Here is a 15,346-nt window from a genome sequence, read left to right on the forward strand (position 1 = left end):
AGGGCTACCTGTGGGACTATAGGAAACCAAAGGAGCAAATGGCTCTCTAGTCTGGTGGGGAGAAAGAGAAGAGAAAGAACTAAGCCTGACATCATATAAAGGTCAAGGACCTTTCTTTGTTTTCAAACTTTATTTTAACTTCAAAAAAACAAAATAACAAACAAAAGGCAGCTTAACAAATTATGGAAGCATCACTTTTTAAAAATCCTGTCCAGGGATATTTATCTTATTTAATTCTAAAAACAAACTCAATTGTTTCTCCAGTGTTCAAAAAGATGAATAAATGAGCCCAGATTTGGTTCAATGACATGACCAAGTTCACCTTGCTAATGAGGAAAATGAGGAAAAAAATTAATGTTTGATCATATTCACATAATTCACCTCCCCATGAGTTTGGGCAGGAAAGGTGACTATGTCGAGATATCACTCCCATAATAAGGTTACTCATCAGTTAACTTAGAGTTTAACCAAAAGGGAGATTCTCATAGGTGGGCCTGATATAATCAGGTGAGCCTTTATAGGAAGTTAAAGATTCAGAGAGACACCTTCCTGCCAGCCTGGAAAAAGCAAGCACTGATGTTTCAAGAGGACCAAAGGTGGGGTCGATGGGGCCTCTGGTTGATGAGAGTGAACCCCAGCCAACAGTCAACAAGAAAACAGGCACGTCAGTCCTACAGCCACAAGTACATAAATTCTGCCAATAACCTAAATGAGACTGGAAGAGGACTCCAAGCCTCAGGTGAGATCATGGCCCCAGCCGGCAGCTTCATTTAGCCTGCAGATACCCTGAGCAAAGAGCAAGAGCACCCTTGACCAAACTCATGGAAACTGACAAAAATAAAAGGGCTCTTTTAAGCTGCTCAGTTGAGGTAACTTGTTACACGGCAGTAGCAAGCTTATACAATGTGCCATGAAACAAGAGTAGCATGTGCATGCCCTTTACAGCTTACAAAATTTACAGTTTACAACCAGACCATACATTCTTGGAGGCAAACCCTACATCTTGCCCAGCCCTGCATGACCATCTCGGGTCAAGGGTCAAGGCTCAAGGCAAGGTGGCAAGACTAGGAGGGCAGTTTTGTTTTTCCTAAGTTCCTATTTCACAGATGGGGAGACTGAGGCTCAAAACACACTTCTCTGAGGGCATATAAAGAGTCCATAGCAGAACCAGCTTTCAAATTCAGGACTTCTGATTCCAAAGCCAAGGATCATCTTGTATGGGGTTACCCCAGAAAAGAGAGTTGTTTTAAACTGGCGACACGGGGGCTGCCTCCATCCTTCTCAAGAAGAGGGACATCAGTGTGGTTAAAAGAAGCTGTTGGGTGCCGCCATCCTTTCAGTCCTTCTCCAGTTCCACCCACCACACATACATACAACCCACTTCAATTTCACTGCGCACAGTGCCCGTATCAGCCCTATTGCCAGCTCAGGCACCGTGCCAGGGGCACCTCTACAAGTGCAGCTTTCAGGCTTTCCCCCAGCCCAGGGGACTGAGAGCCCAGCCAAACCACTTACCAACAGGCCTGCTGTCATTTTGTCATTAATAGTGTCAGATCAAATCCAAGCAACAATTGGTAAAACAGATTGCAGCCCTGTGCCCTTCATCGCTGGTGTTTCTGAAGAACATTAGCACTAAGAAGCCTCCAGAGAGGAGCTGTAAAGAAAAAAAAAAGAGAAAGCCTGAAAAAGAAAGCACGCGAGGTACTTTCCCTCGCTGCAAACTTCACGACACAGCCACTTTGTAACACGCACCATATGCAACCACCGCTTACAAGGCCCAATAACCTCTTTCCGAACAGTAATAAATCCCCTCGGACCCCAGCCCACTTGTAATTTACAACTTGGCTAAAATGAACATTATTTCAAGCTAAGCGTATTCTCCCAGGCGCAGGGAAATGTGGCAGCTTTCCTGCTGACAGAGGAGTTTCTTTTTAAATGTCATGCATTCGCTTTCATTACTTCCAAATAATTGCCTGGAAAAGATCGGCGGCTGGACAGGGCTGCCCGCTCTTCATCACCATGAGTCAATTTCATCATCTCAAAGGAGCCCCTGGGAGCTGCTTTCAGCCTGGGGCAGGCTCGGCCCTCTGCCGCTCGCTCCCCACTGGCCCCGTGGCTGTGCAGTGAAAGGTGTCTCCATCCTTCTCCGGGGACAGCTCCAGGTGAGATGTCTCTAGAGATAGACAACATCAACTGTCACCACTGCCACCACCAAATATCATTCTCCTGCCCATCGGCTCATCATGTCATGGACCGCCCAGCCCTGTATGAGGTGTGTGTTTTCTCTCGTGGAAGTTGGATTTTTCATCAGGAGGATGGCGGGTCAGGAAGACGCAATGGCTGGGGTTAATTCCTCCCTGTTCCCACCGGCACAATGGGTGTTGTATGGCAAGCCTGTGCTCTAAACTATATGCTTTCGGAACTCTTATTTTGGCTCTGTTGCTGCATAAACACCTCAAAACTTGGGGAGCTCATTCTCATGACTCTGTGGTTGACTGAGCTCAGCTGGGGGTAGTTCTCAAGGAGGAGTCACCTGGTTTCCATCATGTGGGGGTTTGACCGGGCTGGGAAGGCCCAGTTGACCTCTCCACGTGCTTGGGGTGTTGCTATGGAAGGTGGGAAGACAGCCTCAGCTTGTCACGCAGGCTGAGGGCCTTTCTCTCCATCGTGTGATCTCAAGGCCTTGTTCTCTTGACGTGGACTTTCCACATGGTCTCTCCATGTGGTCTCTCCGTGGGTTTCCTCCACAGGGTAGCTGGGCTTCCTATGTGGCGACTCTGGATTCCTGAAAGCTCAACAGTGGAAGCTCCCAGGGCTGACACAGAGAACTTTCACCACATTCTATTGGCTACCGTGACTCGTGAGGCTTCTCAGATTAAACACGGAAGGGGATGCTGCACGAGGGCATGAGTACTGTGAGGTGGGATTTGTTGGGGCCCTCTTTGGAGACCAGCTCAGGAAGGTGGAAGGGAGAGGAAAGGAAGTCACACTTCCCTGGTGGAAATCCCCTCAAATAACCACGGTCAACCCAACTTCCTTTAGGGAGGGGAGAGGCGACCTAACCTTTAGATCATCTATCTAGATAGGCACCAGGCGTTGAGGTGGGTGCTTCTCCCAGCTAAGCAGAAGGTAGAGTCTTTGAGTTTCAGGTACCCTCTGTCTTAAGTTCCTTCTCTTTTTCCCTCATAGTTCCTATCCCAGGGCATGACCAGTTAAATACTTGCTGGGCCCATAGAAGGTAAAAGTCACCATGGACCTCATCTATTCCCTGATACAGCAGCCTCCTGCCCTCTTACCCACATCACCCTGGATTCCTCTTCCCCGCTCAGTGGGGTCACTTGACCCCACACGTGGGCCCAGCCCTTCCAGGTCTCCAGGCTGGAACCGACCAGAGCCAGGGGCTGGAAGAGCCTTGCTGCCCTGGGGCTCAGGACTGGTTTAGCTCTGCTTTGGAGCATTGTGTTGACACCTGCACGTGAGCCGTATTCCTACAGCCCCGTTCTGTCACTGAATCTCTCCTTGTTTTGCTCAGTCACCCGAGGCCCTTTCGAAGGAACCAGGCTAGAATTGCAGTTCCTTAAAAGCAGGAACTCAGCCACCCCATGAGCTAGAGGCCCATCCCAGAGGCCCAGTGAGAGGACCCCGCCACCTCCAGACCCATTTTCAGCACCTGCCTTTCCAAAGGCTTCTCGTCCTGGATTCTTCCTCGTCATGTCCTGCCCGCCCATCAGGTCCCATCACTCGTTCTCAGAGCCCTTGTTGACAGTTGCATACTCTAGCACACACACAGGAGGCCCAGGCTATAGCTCGTTCTGCCTGTGCAAGTGAACTAAAGCTGTCTTTGCCTACTTCCTGGAGTCCCCCTGGTCCTGCAGGATAGAATCTGGATGTGCCTTGATATAGCACAAAATATGACCCTCTTCAGGGGAATGAATGGAGAGGAAAATCCATAATCAACTTCCTTCTCCCCTTTGCTCTCCACCAGGACACAGCCAAGGATGGAGCTGCACAACAGCAGAAGAAAGACCTTCCCCTGAAGTGTGGGGGACAATCACTACAGCAAAGAGGGCAGGACCTCTGTGTGCCCCGGGCCTCGAATGAGATAACTAACTTATTATGGAGTCTCAATTCATTGGGATATAAGGATGAAACAGATTTGTTTCTTCCAAACACTGCCTCAGACTGTAAGATGTTGAGTACCCCTCTCCGATGAGCTAATGACTTCCCAAGCAGATTTCACAAACTTCTAGTCACTGATTAAAATAGTCTGGTTCAGGGAGGGGAGCGGATGTGGCTCAAGCAATTGAGCACCCACCTCCCCATGGGAGGCCCTGGGTTTGGTTCCCAGTGCCCCCTAAAGAAGACAAAACAAAAAGAGCAAAAAAACAAGTTGACATTGAGCAAAAACAATGAGCAAAACCAATAAGCAAAACCAAATGAGCAGGGAGGGAGACACGCAGTTGAGTGCCTGCCTCCCACATGGGAGGTCCCAGGTTTGGTTCCCAGTGCCTCCTAAAAAAAGACAAAAACAGACAAGCAGACAACAAGCAAAAAACAACAAGCAGATGACAAGCAAAAACAATGAGTAGACCATGAGTGCAAACAAAAAGCAAAAATGATGAGCAAATAGACTAGGGAGCCATCTTGGAGGGGGGGGATACTCTGGTTCAGTTCTCAGATGACATCAGGGAAGTGGGAAGTAGATGTGGCTCAAGCAATTGGGCTCCCGCCTACCATATAGGAGGTCTGGGGTTCGATGCCCAGGGCCTCCTGGTGAAGGCAGCCTGGCCCATGTGGCAAGCTGGCCCACAAGGAGTGCTGCCCCACATAGGAGAGCTGGCCCACATGGAGAGCTGGCACAGCAAGATGATGCAACAACAACAAAAAAAAGACACAGAGGAGAGACAATAAGAGATGCAGCAGACCAGGGAGCTGAGGTGGCACAAGAGAATAATCACCTCTCCCCTCCAGAAGTTCCCAGAATCAGTTCCTGGAGCACCTAATGAGAAGACCAAGCAGTCACAGAAGAAAACACAGAGAATGGACACAGAGAGCAGACAATGGAGGGAGGGGGAGAGATAGATAGATGATAAATAGATAGATAGATAGATAGATAGATAGATAGATAGATAGACAGATGAACTACAGATGACATTAGGGAATTCTCATTCTTTTCTTTAGGTGTGATAATGGTTTTGCGATTATAAAGAAGAATATCCTTAATTCCAGGACATGCATGCTCAGGTAGTTAGGAGTGAAGTGTCATAATGTTGCAATTTACTTTATACTAGGTGGAGAGATTGATAGATGCATAGATCAATATACAGCCACAGATAAGGCAACTAAGCCAGGGCATTGACCACTAGCGAAGCTTGGTGGTAAGTCAGTGGTGTTCATTTTGCTGCTCATGCAATATTTCTGCATATTTTCAATTTACGTAATTAAAGGCTGAAGAGGAAATCCAGTTCAGTTTACAAGTTCAGCTTTACATCCAATTTAAAGTCGTCCTCATTGACACTACTTGGGATGCGAAGGACCCGAGAGAGGATGGGGAAAAGGTCTGTGTGTGAGGGAGGAAGCATCTCGTTACCAGTCCGTGATTGTAGTTCTATTCCCATTGATTTTCACTGCTTCTATGCTCAGGGCCAATCAGGAGTCATTGTTTTCTGTGTGGAAAAGTGGGGGGCTTTGGAGGATCCTACAGATCCTCCTCCACACCAATCCCCTCAGCCCCTGCCCTGTAGGCCACCCCCAAGCTCCTGCTTTTGGGTCCCTTTCCCTAAGAACACCGCCCTCAATTAGGATGCGGAAGCAGATGGGGCTCAAGTGATTGAGCTCCCACTTACCACACGGGAGGTCCAGGTTCGGTTCCTGGTGCCTCGCCTCCTAAGACAGTGAGATAACGCGATGGGCAGGCGTGGCAAGCTGACACAACGAGATGATGCAACAAGAGACACACTGAGGCAAACATAATGAGAGATGCAACAAAGCAGGGAACAGAGATGGCTCAAGCGACTGGGCACCTCCCTCCCACATGGGAGGTCCTGGGTTTTGTTCCTGGTGCCTCCTGAAAAGAAGACCAGCAGACAACAAACAAACAGCAAATGCAAACAATAAGGGGGTGGGGAGAAATAAATAAATTTTTTTTTTAAATTAGGGTACAGGCAAGATGGTACACGGCCAGCTCTCACCCCTTGCGCCCGCTTGACCTAAAAAGAACTTGCAAAGCCAGTGGTGGAAGGATGGGCTGCTGCATGGCCACCCTTTCCCCAAACCCTTCCATCTCCAATTCTCTTTCCCTTTTCCCTCATGCAGACCTGCAAGTCCCTCTGGTAAGAAATCCAACCAGGAATAAGATAGCAATATTCAATTTTTCCCTGTGGGGTCCACCTCACTTGGCTTGGAGGGGTGGTGGAAGCCCCCTTTCCTCCTTCCTTCTCTAGGAACACTGACCCAACACTGACAATCCTGACCCCTCTCAGCTCCCAGTCCGCAGCTCCTTCCTAATATAGACAGGCTCGGCAGTAGGGGCAGAGGGAGGTGGATGACTACAGAAAAGCCGATACTGCCACTTCTTAGGAAGCTCTGGGAGAAGGTAGTGGACAGGTGTCGCTGGCTCTCATTGGCCTGGACCCCTGTTCTCAGCTGATTGCTGATTCCAGGGCGACAGGAGGCATCGATGTGGCTGCCGTGTTGGGGTGTAGAAAACCCAACTCACACACCCAAATCAGCCACCGATTTGCTGTATGGCCTTGGGCCCCTGTCTCTCCTGCGCTCGCCATCTGGTCCAGGGGCTTCGAAATGAGCGTTATGGCCGGCTAGGGCTCCCAGCAGATGCCGGAGGGGTCCTGCACAGGTGGACACGGCTTGTCCCTGCCATCCAGACAGCAGAGCATCCGAGTGGCCAGAGAATCAGCTCATTGCTTTCATCTGTGTTTTACAAAAGGGTCCCGGGTAAGATTTCATTTGGAAAAAGAGCTCTGCTCTACAACCTTTCGAAAGCTATTCATCAGTCCAACGGCCTCATTTGACTGCCACAGAAAATTCCAGGCTCTGAGGAATGGGTGAGGTGGGATGTGCTGTCAGGCCCATTTAACAAACCGCTAGTTCACCCCAATTGAGCCGGACAAGAAAACAATTCACAGACTGAGTGCAGAGCAAGGAATCTTTTGAAATGTTAGGTCCAGGGGCAAAACAGGGCCATCTTCAACCAAGAGCCTCCACCCAGCTTGGGCCTGCTCTGTCTGTCTGTCTGTCTGTCTGTCTGTGTGTACGCACCTGCTCCTCCATCTGCCCCTCACTGTGCGGCAGGATTAAATTTTAAACTACACAGGACATCCGAGGCAGGATAATCCATCACTTCATCACTGCCATCGCAGATGAGAGAGCAGCGAGGCAGGAGGAAGGCTGGAGGAGCATTGAAGCGGAAAGAGCCCCTTCCCTGCTGCTGAACCAGCCTTAAGCAACAGGTCACCTTCTCTTGGTGCTCGTGGGCCTCTGGGTACAGGAATCGGGGGATCCAAACTTACCCAGCACTCTTCCCAAACAGCTGGGGAAGACTGGAAGGGAAAGGGGCTCTAGAAGTTCTTGGGTTGGGAAAGAGAGCCTCGTTCTGCACACATAGAACCCCCAAAGAGGCGACCGTGCACATACCTGGTCCCCTAGCCAACAGCAGCCCTGAGCAAGGCTTCTGGGCTCTTTCCTTACAGCTGGAGCAGCAGCAGGAACAGCAGGGCCTCACAAGCCAGGGGGACCCCACGTCCACCCCGGGCTTGGCTGTGCCTCAGTTCTCCTAGAGCAGTACCGAGGCAAGGCAATGACAGGAGGCACTGCAGTCCATCAACTCTGAGTGGCATGAGTGGAGTACCATAGTCCAACATCCCATCCTCTGCATAAATGCAATTTCCCCAAATGTCAGGAGGAAAGCATTACAGATAACACATTGTGTGTGTCTTTGACCCAGTAAGTGCTGAAATCACAGCTCTCATTATTCTGACATGATAGAATTTTCTCTTTCTCTCTCCTACTACAGACTGACTGCTATTGTTTTCTAGACTGCAGACCTAATTGCTAAAGATGCAAAGCCGCCATAGAAAAGCAGGTCTCCACTGTTTCCCTGCTCTGAACAAAATGCCATGTTAGCATGTTAACAAATCTCACATGTTAGCAAGAAAACGATCTTACAGTCAGCACTCAACAGGACGTTTAATTGCAGGTATTTTTGGCCAGAACTTTGCTGGATGGCTGAAGAACTGATAGTATTTGACCTTGAAAGCCAAGAATTTTTGTCTACAGTTACACGTGTGATTTGACCTCCAGTTCTGGGATAGTCTGGGAGATGTGATAGTGGCAAGAGCATTGGATGTGGAGTAACAAGCCCTGGATTTGAACTCCAGTTCTATCACTCTTTCTCTGTGCAGCCATGCCCAAGTTGTCTATCCTGATCAGTTTTGATCTTCTCATCTATAAATTAGAGGATTAAACCCATGCCATAGGATAGATGTGAGGAATATAGAGATGATGATTGTATATAAGGTACCTGGGAAATAACTGGTGCTCAAAACATTTATTACAGTTAAATCTGAGATTCTACTTCAGAAATGAAATCAATAAATCACTCATTCAATCAACAACCCAATAGATATTTACTGAGTGACCTGATCTTGAAACCAGAAGATATGGGATCACTAAATATTTTCTGAATGAATGAATTACATCTTATCCATCACTATGTGACTTCAGACAGTCACCAAATCTCTCTGAGAATGGTTGACAGCCTATAAGATGCAAGGTTGGGCAGGATCATCTTGACATTGCCTCCAGTTTTGAAGCTCCATTACTAGAGTGGGGTCATGTGGGACTCACTCAAGTAGAGCAAAGTTGTGAGACAAAGTTCCAGCTCTCCAAAGCCTCAGAATCTAGATAAATGAGATGTCTGATATACCTGCATGAAGGTAACTGATCATTGAAGGCCCTATGTGAGGAGTGCAGGTAAGGGGTAAGTGCTACAGAAGGTGAGAATAGCAAGAGCACACTGGAGGGATGGGGGTTGAAGGAAGTGAGCCCTAGAAGATGGGTGCATATTGACCACAGGGAGATGGATGTCATTCTGGGCAAGGTATGCTGAAATGCACATCTCAGGCTAGAATTGACAGTCCCCAAATTTCAGTTAAATTCAAGTTAAGTTAGAAGAAGTTAAACCCTAGGACATGATGGCCAGGTATTGAAAGCAGAGCTGCAGGGCAAGCTTTCCACACCTGGTGAGGGCACCCTAACAGGTCTCCTCCCAGCCTTCCATCTTGCCAGGCTGCTACCTGGAGTGACAGCAAAAGCCTGTCCTTGTCCAATACATGGCATCTCTAGAACCATTTCAAAGAGTTTTCTGAACGATCCTCATTGCCCTTTAGCCTCTTCTCACCCAGTTTTCCCCTTCCCCCGCCCCAGACTTAAGAGTGGAGCACCAGTAAACCATAATTACTGTCAGGTTCTTCAGTCTTACCTCTGCTTGGATTACAAATGCCGTATCTTCCCATTCATCTTGGTCTTCCCTTCTTCTATCAACCATAAAAACAAACAAACAAAAAAAAACATGGATTGAGTTTTTCTAATGATAAAAAAATAATGCAGTTTATGTTCACTGTAAATTTGGGCAAACAAACAAGCATAAGGAAGTTATATATATAACTGTGTAATACAGTTTTGCATTTTGTTTGTTTGTTTTCTTGTAAGATCCCATCATGAGCATTTCCCCATGCCCTCAGAACACTTTTTGAAAGCTCAGTTTTTAATGGCTGCATAATAGTCCATTAAATAGACTTAAGCAAAATTGTCTAATCATTCCCCTATCGTTGGATATTATGCTTAGTTCTAATTTTTAGCTATTACAAATAATGCTGCAATGAAAAGCTTGCACAGAAATCTTTTTTCCAAGATTATTTCCTAAGGTTAAATTCCTACAAGTGGAATTCTTGGTCAAAGTGCATGCAAGCTTTAACGCACTTGATCCATACTGTATTCCTCTCTGTCCTTCCAGATGCTCTGTGGGTCACTGATGAGCTAACACGATGCTGCTAAATATTATGGTGCCTCTTCATGAGGCTATGTCTTGTCTCCCCCATCATCCCTTGCAGAGTGGTCAACAGATGAGTGTCGAGCGAGCGAATCGGACCGCCAGCAGCTCGGCGAGTCTCCTCCCCACCAGAGGAGCCCGTATGAAACAGGGCTCGCTCTGATAGCCATCCCAGGGAGGTGAGTGGCCCAAGTGCCCGAGAGACCTCACGGTTACCTGTAGGTCATAGTGACTGCGTCTCAGCAGCGGGAGGAGCTGCCTGATGGTCTGAGCTCCCTGAAGATGCAAAGGGCTTCCCGGAAAGGCGGTGAATAGAGACCACGGGAGAGAGATGCCACAAAGGGGATTAAACAGGAGATGAGATCCACGGCTGCTTTTTATTACTGTCCATTCCCCCAGCCCCTAAGCACAGCAGTCAACACCCGGAGTTTTCTCCATAAATCCTGCTGGCTGCATGACAGACACCCTGACTGACAGAACAACGGACACTTGTGGGTGGAGGGCTCTTTTCGACGGCGTTCACAAACCTTCAGTGCCTAGTAAATCTTTCTTCAAAAGTATCAGTTGCACGACGGTCATGTAAATGTCTTAGAAGTGCTCCGATATTACATTTCAGCTGTGGCTCTGGTGCAAGAGCGAGCGGTATGAGTCCCAGGTGGACACCTCTTCCCGGAGTGGCCTCTGCACACAAAAGGCCCAGAGAGTATGGCACAGACGACAGCAGCCCCTTCCCCCACCAGAGGGGACCCCAGGGGGGGCCAGGATGTGGTCTGAAGGAACACAATGCCATCTCCCTGATTCAGACAAACAGAAGCCGAAAGAGGGGACTAGCAACTCATTTGAAAAGCCTGTGGTTGATTTAAGAGAAATTCCTGGTGCCAGGAAGCAGAGCCTTGATGACTTGCTTGGCTGGGAGGTCCAAGGGTGGGTGATCTGGGGCAGGAGCACGGTGCCAGCAGCCAACAGCCCACCTACACGTGGGTGCTGGCGGAGAGTTTCGGAGGTTCTTCTAAGAAGGGAAATTTTTCTGTTCTTAAAAAGCCTCCCCCTTTCCATTTATTTGAGCTCAGATTTATCTGAGCCACCTGGAAGCCGCAGGAGCTAAGCAGAGCTAGACTTGGAGGCGTTCCTCTCCGACCTGTCATCCTTCTAAGCGGAGGTCTACGTTAAAGCAGTTTTCTTAACCCTCGAAGGAAATGAGCTGGAAGGGCTTCCTCCGGTTTCTAGGGGTGGCTTGGGGAGTGAGAACCCCATCTTCCATCTCCCCAGCATTCCAAAGCTTTGCTGAGACAAAGAGAAAAGAGGTTGTACTGAACGTGACCCCGTTATCCTCAGCAAGCAAGGTGATCAGAGGAGCCCTTCTTATGCCAGGGAGCTGAGCTGCCAGGGAAACGGAAGAGAGAGAGTTCTGCTGGTGTCAATTAGTAACAACCTCTGCTGCTCAACCCCCAGGAAGGGAGAGGACCAAAACGCATCTCAAGCTTGGACCATTTCAGGGGACTCTTGGGGCTTTTCCGTTTCTGCATTTTGTAGCTCCTGTTCCGCACCCGCTTTGTGTAGAAATGAATGACGTGCTCTGGACAGCAATTTTTCTGCAATTTCCTTCAAATCCAAGCCCGTAGGGACGACTGATCTTCCTGCCAAATAGCTCGGCCCTCCTCGTCATCTTCAGATCCACACTTGGGCATTTATGGAGTTGCCTTTCTTTTCCTTTCTTTTCCACCTTTCAGTCCATCTTCCCCCACACACACACCCCCCAACACCCACAACGCGTTCATTAATGAATGCATTTAATCACGTTTATGAAGTCTCTTTATTATCAATAACCCTAATCACTCTTAATTGCTGCATCATTAGTTCGGCCACGCTCAAATGTAGCAGTTAGGCAGAGCAGTAAATGACAACTCCAGAAAAATGACTTGCTGCGCGAACGCCTGGGAGGAAGGAGCCGGCCGAAGAAGACAGGGGGAGGAGAGCGACGCGAGCAGGCGTGAGCAGCCTGTGCGGGGTGGCCTGCTGCGGGCAGGGGGAGGGCCGGAGATGCCATTAAGAGGCTCGGCCAGGTGTAAAGACACCGCTGAGCCAGGTCTGCCTCTGTCTCAACTTTGGGGAGCTCCGCATCAGCGGCACGAGTGAATGTTCTGCTTGACAAAGGTTGATGTTATGATACTACCTAGCACCTGCCACCCCCGGGGATCTCCAAGGCCCCCGCAGCCTCCATCGCGTTCAAAGCCAAATGCTCGGTGGCTGGGAGGTGAAGGATGCGCCTTGTCATCGGGAACATGGCAAGACCTAAACCCCCTCGCCTTGCGCACGTCCTGAAGGCTCTGCGCAGCCGAGGAAATGAGAAGAGATGCCTCAGATGAGAGAAAGAACGGCCAGCGGCGTGCTCCTCAGGATCCACATCTCCAGGAGGCCAGAGGACTAAACCTCTGCCCAGATGCGGCCCCAGCTTATGACCTTGTCTCCAGTGAGTCTCACTTCTCTCCTGCTTCCGTTTCCATTCCATAAAGTAGATATGAAGAACCCCTGGCCATCCACTTCAGATGAATGCTGAGAGAAGTGAGATTATGTGTGTGTGAAGAGTAATGAGGAAGGCTTGGGGTCCTCCAGAAGAAATTCTTGCCAGCTGCCAGTGGGGTCTCTACATCATGGCAGGTCCCCCCTCATTTGTCTGTGGGCTTCAGACTCACCATAGATGGAAAGCTCTGTACTCAGATGTCTCATGCAGAAAGCCTGAATCCTAGAGGCACAACACTGGCTGGAAGTTTCTTCTGCGCCTTTCTCCTCAGAAATGCAAAACCAACCTTTCTGCCCCCATCAATTACAGTTTATTTCCTCCCTGCATCACTTACGTGTTGATTGAAAAAATGTTAGTCAATACCTACTATGGGAATCGGACTTGGCTCAATGGATAGAGCATCCGCCTACCACATGGGAGGTCCAAGGTTCAAACCCAGGGCCTCCTGATCTGTGTGGTGAGCTGGCCCACACGCAGTGCTGATGCGCGCAAGGAGTGCCGTGCCATGCAGGGGTGTCCCCCGTGTAGGGGAGCCCCATGTGCAAGGACTGCGCCCCATAAGGAGAGCCGTCCCATGTGAAAAAAAGTGCAGCCTGCCCAGGAGTAGCGCCGCACACACGGAGAGCTGAAACAACAAGATGATGCAACAAAAAGAGACACAGATTCCTGGTGCTGATAACAAGAATGCAAGCGGACACAGAAGAACACACAGCAAATGGGCAGACAGCAGACAAGGTGGGGCGGGGAAGGGGAGAGAAAGAAATAAAAAACAAATCTTTAAAAAAATACCTACTATGTGCCATACTCTGGGAATATAATGGTGAATCAGAACTTGTCTTCAAGAAGCTATGGTTTGGTAATGAACCTAAGTAACTCTAATATAACTGACTCAATTTCTCCTGTGACTGGGTATTAAATATTCCATAGACACTCTCTGTGCTAAATAAACAAGCCAGTGCCCTCCCTTTCCCTACCACCACCTCCTTGCCCCCAGTTTGACAGACTGGTTTGAGAACACTAGGAGCTCAGAATGCCCTAATGGAAGGCTCTGAAATGAAGTACAACTAAGTCAAAGGTAACGTGCTTTGTCTGAAGAGCCCAGAGAAAGCAAGTGTAGGTTTCACCAGTGAGTCTAAGGCCAGTGGTGGTAAGGAATGGGTGTGGTGGAATGGTACCTTCCCAGAACCTGCTGCATAATTGTGGGGCCCAGTGAAAAGATGAAAATGCAGGGACCCTGGTTCAACAATTGCTATGAATTTCAAGATGGCAACCACAGAACACTAAACCAAGTGTGGGCCCTTCTGAGCGGGAGGCCAGGTACCACCGCTCAGGCCGCACACCCAGGAAATCGGCCCTGCACACACCTCGGAAAAGCATTTCAGAATCCAAAGTCCTGTTCAGCTTGTCCAACATATCAAAAGGGCCTAGCACACTGACTGCCAGATACGCGATAGTCGCTGTTTGGTGTTATCCATTGTTTTGATTACCTAACTCAAGTCTCCAGACAAGTGTAAAAGACAAATGATGTCTGAGTAACTCTTCTTCATTCCCAAACTCACAACCCCTCCAGTGTCCTCACAGCTTAAGGGTCCCGCCAACGCCCCACATTGGGCAAACCCTCCCTCGGTAGTTCCCAGGTAGCTGCAGCCTCAGCCCTGCCCCAGAAGAGGATGGCCCAGAAGCGTGGCCTGTGGGGGAGTAGGGGAGGTGGGCCTCCCCAAACCACTCCCCCTTCCCCTTGCACCCACCTTTATATGCCTGTCCACCCAGGTGACTGGGCTTATTTCCCCCTGCTAAAGCCTAAGTCCGGCCCCAAAGCAGCCTCTGTGGCCAGGGCCCTGCCTTGGTCTGCTCTGTCTGCCTACTTACCTGTCCCTGGGCTGGTCCCATCCCTATGTCCCAACTGCTCCCGAGCTCCCGCGCCAAGCCTGACTGCCCATCCGAAGCCTCAGCGCTGGGTTCCCCTCTTTCAGCTGGCCATCAACTGTGCTGCAGCCACTGGAGCCAGTTTGGCTAATTTAGAAGGTTCCACAGATCACAAATCCACAAAAAATGAAATTTATTTTTAAAAAATATGGAAAAACATACAAGGGAAAATAGAACTAATGTAATTTATAGACTATAGTTAACAGCCTAGTAATGTTTTTTTGTAGCAAAAGCCAAATCGGTACTATATTAATGCTAAAGGTGAAAAAAAAAAAGAATAAGGGGTTTGGTTTTGTGAGTTATGAATATGATTAAGGAACTTTTTCTCTTCTTCATTTTTCTCATCAATAAGGAGACACTGACTATGTCATTTAACTAATCTGTGTTCATCTGTGCGTCTTTCTAGTATTTGGAATTAAAAGTGCTTGGGCAGAACTTTTTCAGAGTAAAGCTTCCATAACTTGTTGAGCTGCCTTTTTCTGCTACTTTATTTTTTTGAATTGAAAATAAAGTTATTAAAAAATATATATATATGTGGGTTTGGTTGCTCATGATGTAGCCCTTAGCAGTGGCACAGAGTAATCCATCACCCTAAGCATCCAAGGTCACGCCCAACCCTAGGCAAGCTCCAGGAAGTGCCCCTCTACATGGCTTGTCCTCTAAATCCAAGAAATTTGCAGCCAAATGTCAGGAAGGTTTGTGGGTTGTGCCACTGCTTAAAGAAAACAGAGAGGCTTTGCGAGCCTGAAGCCCTGAGGTAGGAGAAAGGACAAATTGGCCAGCAAAATCCTTTCTCTCAGATGGCACGAATGCCATAGATTCTTGCGTAA

General features: G+C 48.7%; 1 long non-coding RNA gene across 1 annotated transcript in view; it reads right to left on the reverse strand.

Annotated features, from left to right (window-relative positions):
* LOC131276542 (uncharacterized) overlaps window positions 1-15,346 on the reverse strand; it is a 101,462-nt gene that overhangs the window by 21,549 nt on the left and 64,567 nt on the right. The window contains exons 2-4 of the long non-coding RNA XR_009184000.2: window positions 9,500-9,554; window positions 1,974-2,173; window positions 1,516-1,654 (exon numbers count right to left, since the gene is read on the reverse strand). This is a non-coding gene — a long non-coding RNA (uncharacterized lncRNA). The remainder of the gene's footprint in view (window positions 1-1,515; window positions 1,655-1,973; window positions 2,174-9,499; window positions 9,555-15,346) is intronic.

The sequence above is a fragment of the Dasypus novemcinctus genome, chromosome 29 (assembly GCF_030445035.2).
Source record: "Dasypus novemcinctus isolate mDasNov1 chromosome 29, mDasNov1.1.hap2, whole genome shotgun sequence".
NCBI lineage: Eukaryota > Metazoa > Chordata > Mammalia > Cingulata > Dasypodidae > Dasypus > Dasypus novemcinctus.